This window comes from Antennarius striatus, chromosome 13, assembly GCF_040054535.1.
Source record: "Antennarius striatus isolate MH-2024 chromosome 13, ASM4005453v1, whole genome shotgun sequence".
NCBI classification, from domain to species: domain Eukaryota; kingdom Metazoa; phylum Chordata; class Actinopteri; order Lophiiformes; family Antennariidae; genus Antennarius; species Antennarius striatus.
The window spans coordinates 21,054,722-21,067,402 of NC_090788.1; positions in this window are offsets into that span (position 1 = coordinate 21,054,722).

Sequence of the window (12,681 nt, forward strand, 5' to 3'; positions counted from 1 at the left end):
TTCATTCTGGCTCCAATGATAAATGTGACCTTCAAACAGTCCATGACACAGAATTCAGCCTTCACTTCCTGATGGAGATGCAGACAGGAGTTATGATGAACGGTGGGCGTGTCCACAAAGTGATGATGATGATGATGTCACCCAACGCCCAATGACAGAAACGTCTGTCCCTTGGAGACGCGCTCGTCCTCCTTTGCCCTTTAGTGTCATTCACCACATTTGTTTGCTGTGAATAACGGCTGCAGCACCATGATGTGAAATGACAGATAGTAGAACCGAACCGCACATTTGTTATATAATTCATAGAATCTTGCTCTTGACATTGCTTTGCAGATGCAGCTATTTCACTTTATTTTTAGTGCTTTAAAATTCCTCAGAGCTCTCCTGACAATTTTAAATATGTCACATGAATCAAATTACAGAGTTCAAGAAAGGGACGCAGCTAATTAACACATTCCAGCTCCACCATATCCACTATGAATAATCGTGTCAAATTTTTTTTATTTTTTTAGTTTACCAATTATAATGATGTATGAAGTTATCCAGAACTGTTGTTTGACCTTTTGGACTAATTTGGCGAATCTTTGGACGTCAGTAGGTGTATCGGGCCACAAATGTGTTGAAACATTGAGAAGGTGAGCTTGATTTTAGATCCAATTACCAGACTTTGGTACCTACAGGAGAAAAGGGGGAGTAGAGGATGGATTTTCACTACTTTGAAAATTTATGGTGATGGAGAATTCACATTTAAGAACATCTAGGATTTGTAGTTTTTTTTCAGATGCTTCAATGTCCAGTCCAGCTGCCATTCACTGAGACTTGATTAGTTTTAGCTAACAAGAAACTTCCCAAATCTTCAATGTAGGTTATAGTTTCGAATGTATAGACTATAATTTGAAGCACATAATAGTAGCCAATCAAATTTGATAATCTGTGTAGTCTAGTAATAAAAATACTCAGGATTAGCATATTCCCCAGGATATCAGAGCCCTTCGACCTCTATGACACAGAAGTTCTTTAAAAAGTAGAAGATGACCTTAACTGCTGGGACAATTTTCCATCCATTCACTTGGGATGAATCCCCACATTTGAGAACTCAGATTATTTTCAGTGCTTAAATCACTTTCATTCATTCATTATTAGAAAAAAAACCCTACATGATATTTTCTCAAAATTAATTCTCATAATTACTTTCTGACAAATCGACTCTAGCATAAACTAAAATGTACCCAAAAAGCACATCTACAGTCCAGTCATAGTAGGAGAAGCTCTACCAGATCTTACCTCCTTACCACAAACAATCAAAAACTTAATTTCTATCACAATAATCCAAATTCCATTTTCCTTCATCCTGGTGCAAAACGGAGGAAAACCCCTATATATACCCCTATATTCTCCATTTCTTCTGTAGAAAAAAAAAACTTCAGAATTTTGCTGTGTAATTTTATATATTTATTCATTCATTGCTGAGTAAAGTTTCCACATCACAGAAACTGGTTTCATCCCAGTGGGACCTGACGACTGTTCTTGTCCAGTTTGTCCACATGCACATGGATTGGTTCCAGTAACCCAATGACAGCTGTCATAAGACGCTTTATCTGTGTGCCGTTACACTTCCCCAACAGGCCTGATTGTACCCCTGGCATGTTGGCACTCTGCCCCCCCCCCAGCGTGTGCATGTCTGCATAGAGACAATACAAAAAACCAAAGAAACCGTCACAGGGCTGCTCTGGTTACCACCTCTCTTCTCTCACGATCCACACACTGCAGACACCCGTGAATCACACTAATGGTGAGCTGCTGCAGATGTTGGATACAAATGGGTCACGTCCCAACTGCCTCCCATAATTACACCATTGTTGTGCAACTGGCAGTTTCACAAATTATTAACAAACCATTACAGTGAGTGCCTTTCATCTATCATAAAAGCCAGCTGTAATTGGGTTTTGTGGGTTTTTATTTATTTAATGGGGCAGGACCGTCATTATTTCTCCTCTTCAAAGCAGATAGATCTTATTAGCATGTTTTGTCATTGTCTGCCGTGTTAATCTGGAACTGCATCCCATTTAGGTTTGATAACGAGTCGTGGGACTTTGATATCTGAGTTTAGATAACCTTTATTTGTTGCACCTGCGGGGTGATACAGTTTTTCTATGTGGAGTTTATTCATCACGCGGGTTCTGTTCTCAGTGTTCTGTCCCTAAACTCCTCATGCAGGACACGTTACTGCTGCATTATGCTGAGTCGGTGCCTGTCAGCTTAATACATCCTAAGAGGCTGCCAATAAAATGAGTATAGTCTTTTTAACTGACTTCCAACCTCGAGTGAAATGCAAATTAATTTCAAGTTTGATAATATAGTATGCATGCAGCATTTACTTATAAGGACCTTTAATTTAGTTTGTGGCCTCTGCTGGAACAGCTTCATGTTATAAATTCAGTACAAGTTATTTGCTCATTTTAAACTTTGGAAATTAAACCTGTGGCCCTTCCAAAGGGGACTTATATGGTCACAGCGAACCCTAGATAAAGTAAAAAAAATAAATTGAAAACACTGAATAGAATTAGCACGAATTCACACACCTCGATGTGTGCATTTCATAAGTGGATTATTTAACCTTCTTATTTTTGCGTCTTTAGCTCCATGTGAACCTATAAGGGCCTCTGCCATAGGCCTGCTTTCTAATTTGGGTCTGTCTTCTACACGTTAATGTGTTTTATTACACTGAGCTTCATTCAAAAACCTGGTCCTGGTTCAATGAATTCACTCAGATAACAGCTGAAAAGGAGTCAAGTGGCTTGAATTGCTTTCTGAACTCCTGCAGTCGTACAGTGTGTGGACTCTGCAGTGACCTCCTCCCTCATAGAGAGCTCCTCACAGCCAAGTGTGAAAACGTTTAACATATAAAAACCTTATGAATATTGATTCAAAACTCCACTATATGGACATGTCTGATGTCTGATTTCATGTTTTCTAGACGAAACACCATGAAGACATGAAGACAAGCGACCTGCTGTCTCCCACAGCTCTGCTGCTCACATCTCAAACACCTTGAGCCTCACCTGAAGCAGCTTGACTGTGTTCACTGTACTGGACATTGATATCCATATTTAATGTAGATTTTCAAACAACTGCATGTATTCAGACAGTACAGATGCTATAATAGCCATTTGCTCCCACTCATGTTCCCCTCCGGGTTTGAACCACGGTTCTTTGTCAGCTTCAGTGCTGACAGGGGAACGTTCAGCAGCTGCACTGTAGTGATGTCACCTGATGACACACTTTCTACCTGACCTAACCTAGCTAACCTTACTGTATTTCTGTGCATTTCAAACATTTGCCTTTCTCATGTTTTTTTTATTTTAATTTATCTAAAAGAAGGCAGTCAGAGACTGCAGCATCCCGCGAAGGGTAGGTCAGGGTACCCTGAAAGCAGTAACTGACTAGTGCATACCTTTGACCTTTCAGGGTAGGTCAAAGCTACGCGCTAGCCATCCTCTTCTACCATCTGACCAAAGGAGGAGTGGATATAATGGACCAGATGGTGAGAAACTACAAACTGCAATCCAGCCACAAGAAAGCAGCACACACCTCCAGCGGAGGAGGAAGACGTGCTCCGAACTCGTCGCCAGAGAAACCACACGAAAGACAAATAAGGACTCACGCAAATACTCACACCTACATACAACTTAGAACTGACCAATTCACCTGAGCTGCATGTTTTTGGAGGTGGGAGGAGACTGGAGAACCCAAATGGAACCCATGCAGACATGAGGAGAACATCCAAACTGTACATAACAGGACTCAAACCCTTCTTGCTGTGAGATGACAGGACCACCCACTGCACCACCGTGCTGCCAGCTATACATTAAATAACTGTTATATTAATTAAATACATCATAATAGAAAATATAATATATTTAAAGCTTCATTAACTTCATTATTTTCTTTAATTATGTAATTATAATGCACACTCCTCTGACATTTGGAAAGCTGCTCTTCCAACTATGGTTTGTTCATGGCTGCTATAAATAAGATGACTTTAACTGAAGATGACTGATGACCTCTTTTTCAGGACAAGCCATCAAATTGAGGCACCAGCTGAAGGCCGGAGGACAGGGGGGGGTCGACCTGGATAATGCTGCTGACCTGACAAATGTAGAGCGTGCCGGGTCAGGGTCAAACCCTCTGTGGGGGACTGCTACCTACTGACGACCTCTCCCCCACAACAACCAAATCTGCACCTCAACTTCACCCCCACAGCGCAGAGGCGTCAGGTGCATGTGACAGACCGAATCATATAATCCTATTAAGTAGTTCTTCTCCATTTGTCAGTTCTAGTTTGGTGTTATTTTACACATTAAGACCTTTCCATAAAATCTGTGTAATGCATCTTTATTAGTGTACCGGTGCAAGTAGAGCCAAATGAGCCCCCAGCAGCTCCAATGTGTAAATATGCAGAATGCTGAAAAATGAATGCGTCAGTTATAATCATTCCATGATTTCAGTTGCATTATAATTATGATAATAATGTATATTAGAATCAAAGACAGAGTACAAGCCTCCTGTGCAGAATGAAAACATGTCCTGCATCGCTGCAGTCATAACAGGAAGCTGGGGGGGGGGGGGGTCCATTGAATTTATTGTCTGCAGAGTAAAATTACAATTTCAATCCGTTTTAAAGTCTGCTGTGTGCTTGGCGACTTCACAATTACCCGCTCCATCTGTTTTGTGTTTTCTATCCAAATTAATAACCACTAGTTTGGGGTTTTGTAAAGCATTTGACTGGAAACAGAAGTGTGTGTAATTATATTCCACCCCCCCACTTCGCCCCACAGCATTGGATTTCTTTCTGAACACATTTAACACAGGGGGCTGCTCCCAAACTTTACTGAACAGACAAGATTAATTACATGTTGCAGTGATTCAGATGTTGTGCTCTCTCTATAATTGTGTTATTGAGTGTTATTTTTTAATATTCGGCTGGCAGAGTTCTTCGTAAACTAGATCTATTTTCTCCCTGAGTGCAATTATGGAGTAGCGAGAGAAAACATTGCTTTTAGACTGACCTTTAAAGGAACAATTCACTTGTACATAAAAGTTCAGTCAATATCTACTCACCACCACCAGATATTTATTTAAAGTCAATAAAACATTTGTGGAGTTTAACAGAACACAGATTTGGAGTATTTAATAATTTCCTCTCACAGCAAGAGGGTTGTGGGTTTGAATCCAGATGACGGACAAGACATATAAGCCATAATTTCAACTGAGGCTATTTTATACATTACTTTATATGATACTTCTAATCAGTCACTCTAAACTAATAAGATTGATTGATTTAATGTCATCAAACTTTCACCGTGACATACTGTTGAATAATGAAGTCGTGTTTTTTGCTTTAGCAACATTTCATAAACTAAACTTTTTTTTTTCAAAAAGCAGGGTTATTTGTCTGCATCTTGTGCCTCGTATGAGCTGAATTATTCAGTGTGTGACAGTGAAAATACTCTCCAATCATTCATCACAAGATTGAGGCAGTAAAGAAGTTATTAGAAATGTATTTCTAAAAAATAAATCCTCAGCAGGCAGTTTGAGATGGAGAGACCTCGTATTTCCCCTAGTCGCTCTCCCCCATGAGGGTATAATAACTGAGAGGATATGTATTTAAACCATTTACATGATCATGAATACACACTTTTTGAAATGTTGCACACACCATCAGCATTTTCCTCTTAAGAAAAGGACTTTATGCACTCAGGTAAAGTAAATGGGGTTAATTCCCACATCCTATCAACTCCCACAAACAGCCGGCTGGGATGTCACAGAATTCTCCTGTAAGCACATTTGATTGTGAGAAACTGCAAAGGTAAATAGCAGGAGGTCCGTACTGTACAAGCACAACCAATACTAAAGTGGATGTGTGTGTGTGTGTGTGTGTGTGTGTGTGTGTGTGTGTGTGTGTGTGTGTGTGTGTGTGTGTGTGTGTGTGTGTGTGTGTGTGTGTGTGTGTGTGTGTGTGTCATTCCGACCGACACATGAGAGGATTTTCATCAGCAGCTCAGGTTTGTGCAAAACCTAAAGGAGGAGCAGGAAGGGTAGGAAACCAGTTTGATTGTGTTTCCTGTGCACGAGGCCATGAAGAAGCCCCAGTGATTAAAAACACCAGTGCACTGGTAAGATGCTACAAACTGGGTCTCAAATACACTGAGAATGAACTTTCAGAGCTTATTTTTTCAAGGTGGAAGAGAGCATCTCAACTTCTCTCCCTATGGTGAAGAAGTTCCACAGGAACGTCTTTGGACGGGAGGACCGACCATCTAGAAGGTGCTACGTCCCTACAAACAAAATGATCTAGTTCATGGATGTGTTGGAGGAAACATAGTCAACAATTTCTGTGTCTCTCCAGACCATTAACCTGAGGTCGTTGTCAGGCAGGGGAAGAAATCCAAACGTGAGGCTGCAAGAACTTAAATCTTGGCTGCTTAGAATGAGTTTCTCACCTCCGACGCCTCTTTGACGCTTTGGCAGAGGAAAATATTTGCATGCTTGTTTGTAATGATCACATCTATCAGTTCTAGTAATGACAGCTGGCATGGCCTCCCTCTACAGACACTCATGAGCTTCAAGTTGATGATGACGGTGCACAAAAAATGTTCCCTGCTGTAAGGGTGTGGACATCAAGAACATCTGCGAATAGCACAACGTGAAGCTGAGGTGTTACTGCACAATGTGTCGCTCTGCATGCCTTTAATTTCTTATGGAATTGAAAGCAGACCATCATCAGCATAGCATGAAGCATTAAGGGTTAATGTCCCTTTTCATTCATAAGGAATAGCCGATGCTCCGCCCACAGCCTTTATAATGGGACCTGGGCTGGAACTGCAAGTGTTAGTTTTTGAATATGTTAATTAAAAATCATAAGTTCTCTAGTCTGTATCCGATATTTCATTTTGTGTGTGTGTGTGTGTGTGTGTGTGTGTGTGTGTGTGTGTGTGTGTGTGTGTGTGTGTGTGTGTGTGTGTGTGTGTGTGTGTGTGTGTGTGTGTGTGTGTGTGTGTGTGTGAGCTCACTTTTGGAGTTGTGAGAAAAAAGAGCATATTGGTTTCAGGGATTAGCGCCAACACAGCTGAGGAAAGGAAATCTGTTGAACACCCCTGTGGTTCCAACAGAAGACAATTCTCTGGCGCGTGTATTTTTATCGTTTAGAAAATTGGCCTAAACTTCAAATGCCGCTTTTTTTTGGTCGAATTTGCCAGTTTCTCATCGGCACTTGAGCTGTTCTTGACCATTATTGCTCATGAATATCACACCTCAATGAATGAGCCTATGAATAAATGACATTAATGACTGCAATTAATCTCCGCAAGCAGGGCGACAAATACGGTACAATTAGGCTTTCATTCAGGGAACCTGAGCTCAGAAAATACAGGTGTGTCCATTCTAACAATATCAGTAACTGTGGGGTTCAAGTACAAACCTTTATTTTTATTTATCATGTTTTTCATGATTGGACCTTATCTCAGTTTATTTTTAAAAAAATCAATTAATTTAAAGACTTAAAATAAACCTGTGTTTCATAAACACATTATCAGCCACTTGCAATATTAAAAAGTGATTTTAAAGTAAAAAATCTAATTCTACTCAATGTGGCAGATATTAAAAGGCGTATAACGATAGATTTACATGGAGATCAATTTCTCAGCAATAATTATTTACAATATTCTCATTTCTGTGTGCATGCTGGATCAATACGTTAAGCCATCAAAAGATCAAGAAAGATTGATATTATTTGTCTCACCAGTCACTTAAAATGCAAGAGAACAAATCAAATCCCCATTTTTAAGATCCTAGAAGTAGAAAACATATTTTTTTTGTGGACTAGATGATCACAATCCCGTCTTTGCTGTTGGAGGAGAATCTACCAACAGATTGTGGTGGGGGGTGACATGATAGATCACCTCTGAACAACAGCTCATATTCCCATTTTCGTGGATCAATCCACCACGTCAAAGGCTGGCAGTGTCTCCCCATGCCTCCATCTCACATGTTTGCAATTTCCTGTCTCGATCTGGTTGTTCTCCAGTTTCCCATTTTGTGACCAAATGGAGAGTGAAGTGCACACTACCATCTGTGCGGGGGGGTAGGAGCTAATAGTTCCAAAGGATAAAAATCTCATCACTCTAAAACCTGTAGAGAAAGAGAGCCAAGTGGTGAACGGCCTCCCCGGTTGGACAAACAATTTACTTCCAATGTGTGTCTGGTTAGAGATGGATGGAGGCTGGCTGTGACAAAATCATTTCAGAAAAACTTTTCATTGTTTCCACACACTGAGGAAAACTCAAACACAGTAGAAAATCTGAAAACCAGGTCCATCCCACCATCCTTGTGTTTACCTCGTACAGCGGTACCTCTACTTAAGAAATTCATTGGTTCTGGTAAGTAGAAAATTTCGTCGGTAGAGACACGTTTTCCATGCAAATGTCCTAATCCGTTCCAAGGCCCCCAACATTCAGACATAAATGTTTTATAAAGCATAAAAATGCTTCAAAACATGTAACAAATACATGTTAGGATTACGTTATTACACAATAAATGAGAGTTGTGTATAACGTAAAAAACAAGGAATAGAGTAAAGAATAATAATGATGGTCATTTACCTTTTAACTGCTGTCCTCATTGTTTTTTGCCCTCTTTGGTTCATGCCCTCTTGCCCCCACCATGAACAACAGAGTGAATTCCAGTCCCCCTTCTGAACTTCTCCAACCACCCACGCGACGCCTTAAACTCCTTAAACTTCCTTTAGTTTTAATAACGTGGTGATTGTAGATGCATTACGGCCATATTCTTTGGTGAGATCAACCAAACGCATCCCTTTTTCAGGCTTTTCTATCATCTCTTGCTTTGTTTGTACGGACAAAAAAACTCTTTTCTTGGTCTTTTCTTTTCCTCTTTTCTCCGTCTCTTTCTTTGGGTCCACAGTGAATACTCTAAAAGTTAATATATTTATGTAAAACTATCAGAACACCTCAGGGGTCGAGGGCCGAATGAGGAGGACGCTGCATAGACACCTATCTAGCTCCACACAGAGGTCCCTCTGAGCCAATGGGATGCCAGTATGCTAGGTAATAGCCAATGGCAGAGCAGCTATAAGAATGTTGCGTTCAGGAACCTGTGGGAGCTGAGAGTGTCAGCCCGTACTGTATTTTTACCTTCTGTAAGTCGAACTTTCTTTCGTAACCAGAGGTAATACTTTCCTGTTGAGGCGTTTCGTTAGTAGAACATTTCGTACGTAGAGACGTTCGTCAGCAGAGGCACCGCTGTACTTTGTGTAGGTGTTGTCAGGCTTTCTAGTGACGGGATGACATGCTCTCTTTTTACCAAATCTCAATAGGTCTTTTTATGATGGTATTAACATTCTGGTCAAGTCTCCCCCCCCCCACCCCCCCTTGTTCGATGGGTACGGAGTGTTGCCTGATGGGAAATCAGGACAGCGTCTTCTCCCAGGAGCAAACCTCTACAAAGGCTGACGGTGAGGCTGTGGGTTTCCATTCTCCTGCCTCATACATAAAGCGTCAGATGCTGTCAAACCAGCGAGTTCTGGAGGAAACTCACTAAAAATATCTACACGAATAAAAAAATCCAGGTATGATGAGTGGATATAGAATGAAGAATTTTAGTTTTTAGGCTTTTCTTTTTGGTAAATCTTTTGAAAATGGTTGATTTTGTGTGTAAAAGTAAATAAAAGTGTGAGAAAATGTTGATTATCACATTGTGTTGCTGTATGACTCATTGCAGGCTGTAAAATTCCTTTGAGATTTAATCCAACAAGATCTTGAAGGGAAACATTAATCATGCAGAAGGACTCATTTTAAGGCCCTCAGGCACAATGTCCCTGTCAGGTATTGTATATACAAAATGAATATTAATTGGTCTCTTATAAATTACCCAGCATGTTCAAGTGGAGGATCAGATTAATCATTTATAAACTGTGTGGTATTTTATTATAATTAGATATGCAGAAAATAAAGGTATGAAGGTAAGACTTTGTTTCTATCAGTCTGGGTTCGTTCCCACCTCCCCTCATCAGCTGACCTGACTTGGTGATTGACAGACAGGTGAGGCAGCCAATTAGCAGCTCCCACTGCTCCACACCTGTTTGCACTTTCCTAATTAGCCTTAGGTATTAAACTAGGTTCTGTTCCAGGAAGCCGTGTTCGTGTATTGATCTGTTGGATTTTGCTGACCTCAGCTTTCCTGTGATTTTTACCTGACGATGTTTTGGACGCCTCTAATCCGTCTGCCGATCCTGTTTCTGTTCCACCACGTAAGTCTCATCCAGCTTCTTGTGTCACCGGCTGTGTTTTCTCTGCCTAGCCCTGTATCTGTGTTTGACTCTGGATCTTTGTCTGTGCCCTGTCTGTACTTTGACTCTTGACTTTTTTCCCTCTGTGCCTCTACCTTTAACTGCTTGTGTTACTGAATTGTAATCAAATATCCTGACCATCATTTTCCTGCATTTTCCTGTCTTTTTCTGCTCTAAACAGATCCTACTGTAAAAAATATTGAACATACATGTTGTACACCACATTTATGAATATTAAAGAATGGTTATCATTATTGTGACTGGTTTAGAGCAGGAGTCACCAGTTTGCAGCCAGAGTCAAATCCAGACAGCCAGAAGCTCCTAAGCTTTCTGACCTGAGAGGATAAAGATATATTGCCCATTTTTACCTACCTTATTACTATTATAATTACCTGTTTAATATTGCATTACTCAGCTGTTAAGTAGCTAGCACAATCATTTGTCACCTTACTCCTGTTCATTAACGCTAACGACCTGGGACTTCATTGTGTGAAGTTCTCTGGGAATCTGTGTCGGTTCTCTTTCGGGAACTTTGACTTCCAAAACATGTAATACAGAATTGGTCATCATAAATGGACCATAAGCATGATTTGTGAGTCGTTCTTTGCCACGTGTTTACACGGCTGCATGGTAACATCATTAGCTATGATCAGATCAATTGGAGACATGTTTAATGGTGCATACAACCCACCTGGAGGGGGAAGTGTGCAATATGTGGAATAGAGTATTTAGCAGACACATTGGAGCGTCTACTCGGTGCAGGTGAGGTCCAGAACAATTCATTCATTGATGTTACATAACAATAAGAACATTAAGCTGCATCACCATACCTGCATCTAGTCTAAGCTGCAATAGAAAGGCCCGACTATATTTAGCACAAAAAAAAAGCAACATATCAATTTTGCTTTTACTGAAGTACTTTCATGAGAAATTCCCCTCTTTAAAAACTGGGGGGGGGGGGGTGGTATTATATGTGAGGTCACTAACCTTCCTCAGAGTGTCTTTCATTACTCTCCATCTTAAGTCTCCTCTACTGTCCTCCTCCTCTATTATTGCTGGTCTGCTTGATCTGCATCCTTGTCCTTAGACTCTTGCGGTACTTTGACTCTTGTCTACATTTTAATGCTCTATTCTTATCCTGCCCTCTGTCTGCTCATCTCTGCCCACGTGGTAACACCTTTATTAAAATCAGGCTCCTTATGGGAAAAGCTCAGAAATAGGAGCTCGTTTGGCGAGGTTTGTCTCACACTCCACGTTCACAGGATATCACATTCATTGCTGACTGAGCATCAGGCTCGATTTGTTTTTTTTATTTATTCACATAACCAGATGGTCTAATTTTCAATCTCTGATTTAAAAAAAACAAAATGAGGGGAGGAAAAAGACCAACTGACAAGAACCAGTACAAAGAATACAATGGGGGACGTAAATAATACAGAAAGGTAGAAGAAACGATGATGAATTAAGATGTCTGCACCACATCATACTTACCCACATCTATCTAAATATGCATTTGTTACATCAATTTAATTATTTCCTTTACCTTGAGGACATTTTAAGACCATGGACTGGGATGTGACTGTGGGCCAACAAGGGGGGAACTAGAGGGCTGCACAGTGTATAATAGATTATATGGACCTGTATGGACGTGGGGGTCCCTGTCAGGACAAACACAACTCTATGAACCCTGGGTAACCAAGGAGGTCAAGGCTGTCCTAAACAGGAAGAATCAGGTGTTCAGACGCCAGAACAAGGAGATGAGACTCAACAGGGAGTAAAGGTTTCATTGGGGGAGGCCAAGGAGGTGTCAAAGACAACTTTGTGGTGTAACTTGGGGCTTTTTCACTCACCCTTGTTTCCCATTGGCTGTATAGTCTTGGATAAAGGTACATATATTTCAATGTATCTGCAATCTTGCCTCATCCAAAACGCATTGTGTTGATTTTCATATGTATCATTTTATTTTGGGATGCACAAAACACGATTCAAAAGTCACTAAATACTAATTTTTTCTAACTAATACTATTTTTTTTCTCAGATATATTTTAATTGACCTAAGATATGTTTGCTTTTATTTAGGAATTATGGAGACTGAATGTCTTTAATCTGGGAATGTATTGGTTTAGTGACAGAACATTATTCAGATTTATGATACATTTGTTCTTTATAAGGGCCGTGATGTCTTGATTTATAATTATCTAAATAACATCTAAATAACACCCTTTAGAATATGAAATCATCCACTGAATACTGAGTAAATAAAGAATAAATCCACTACTTTACCCTTTATAAAGGTGAAGACAATAAACTACAAA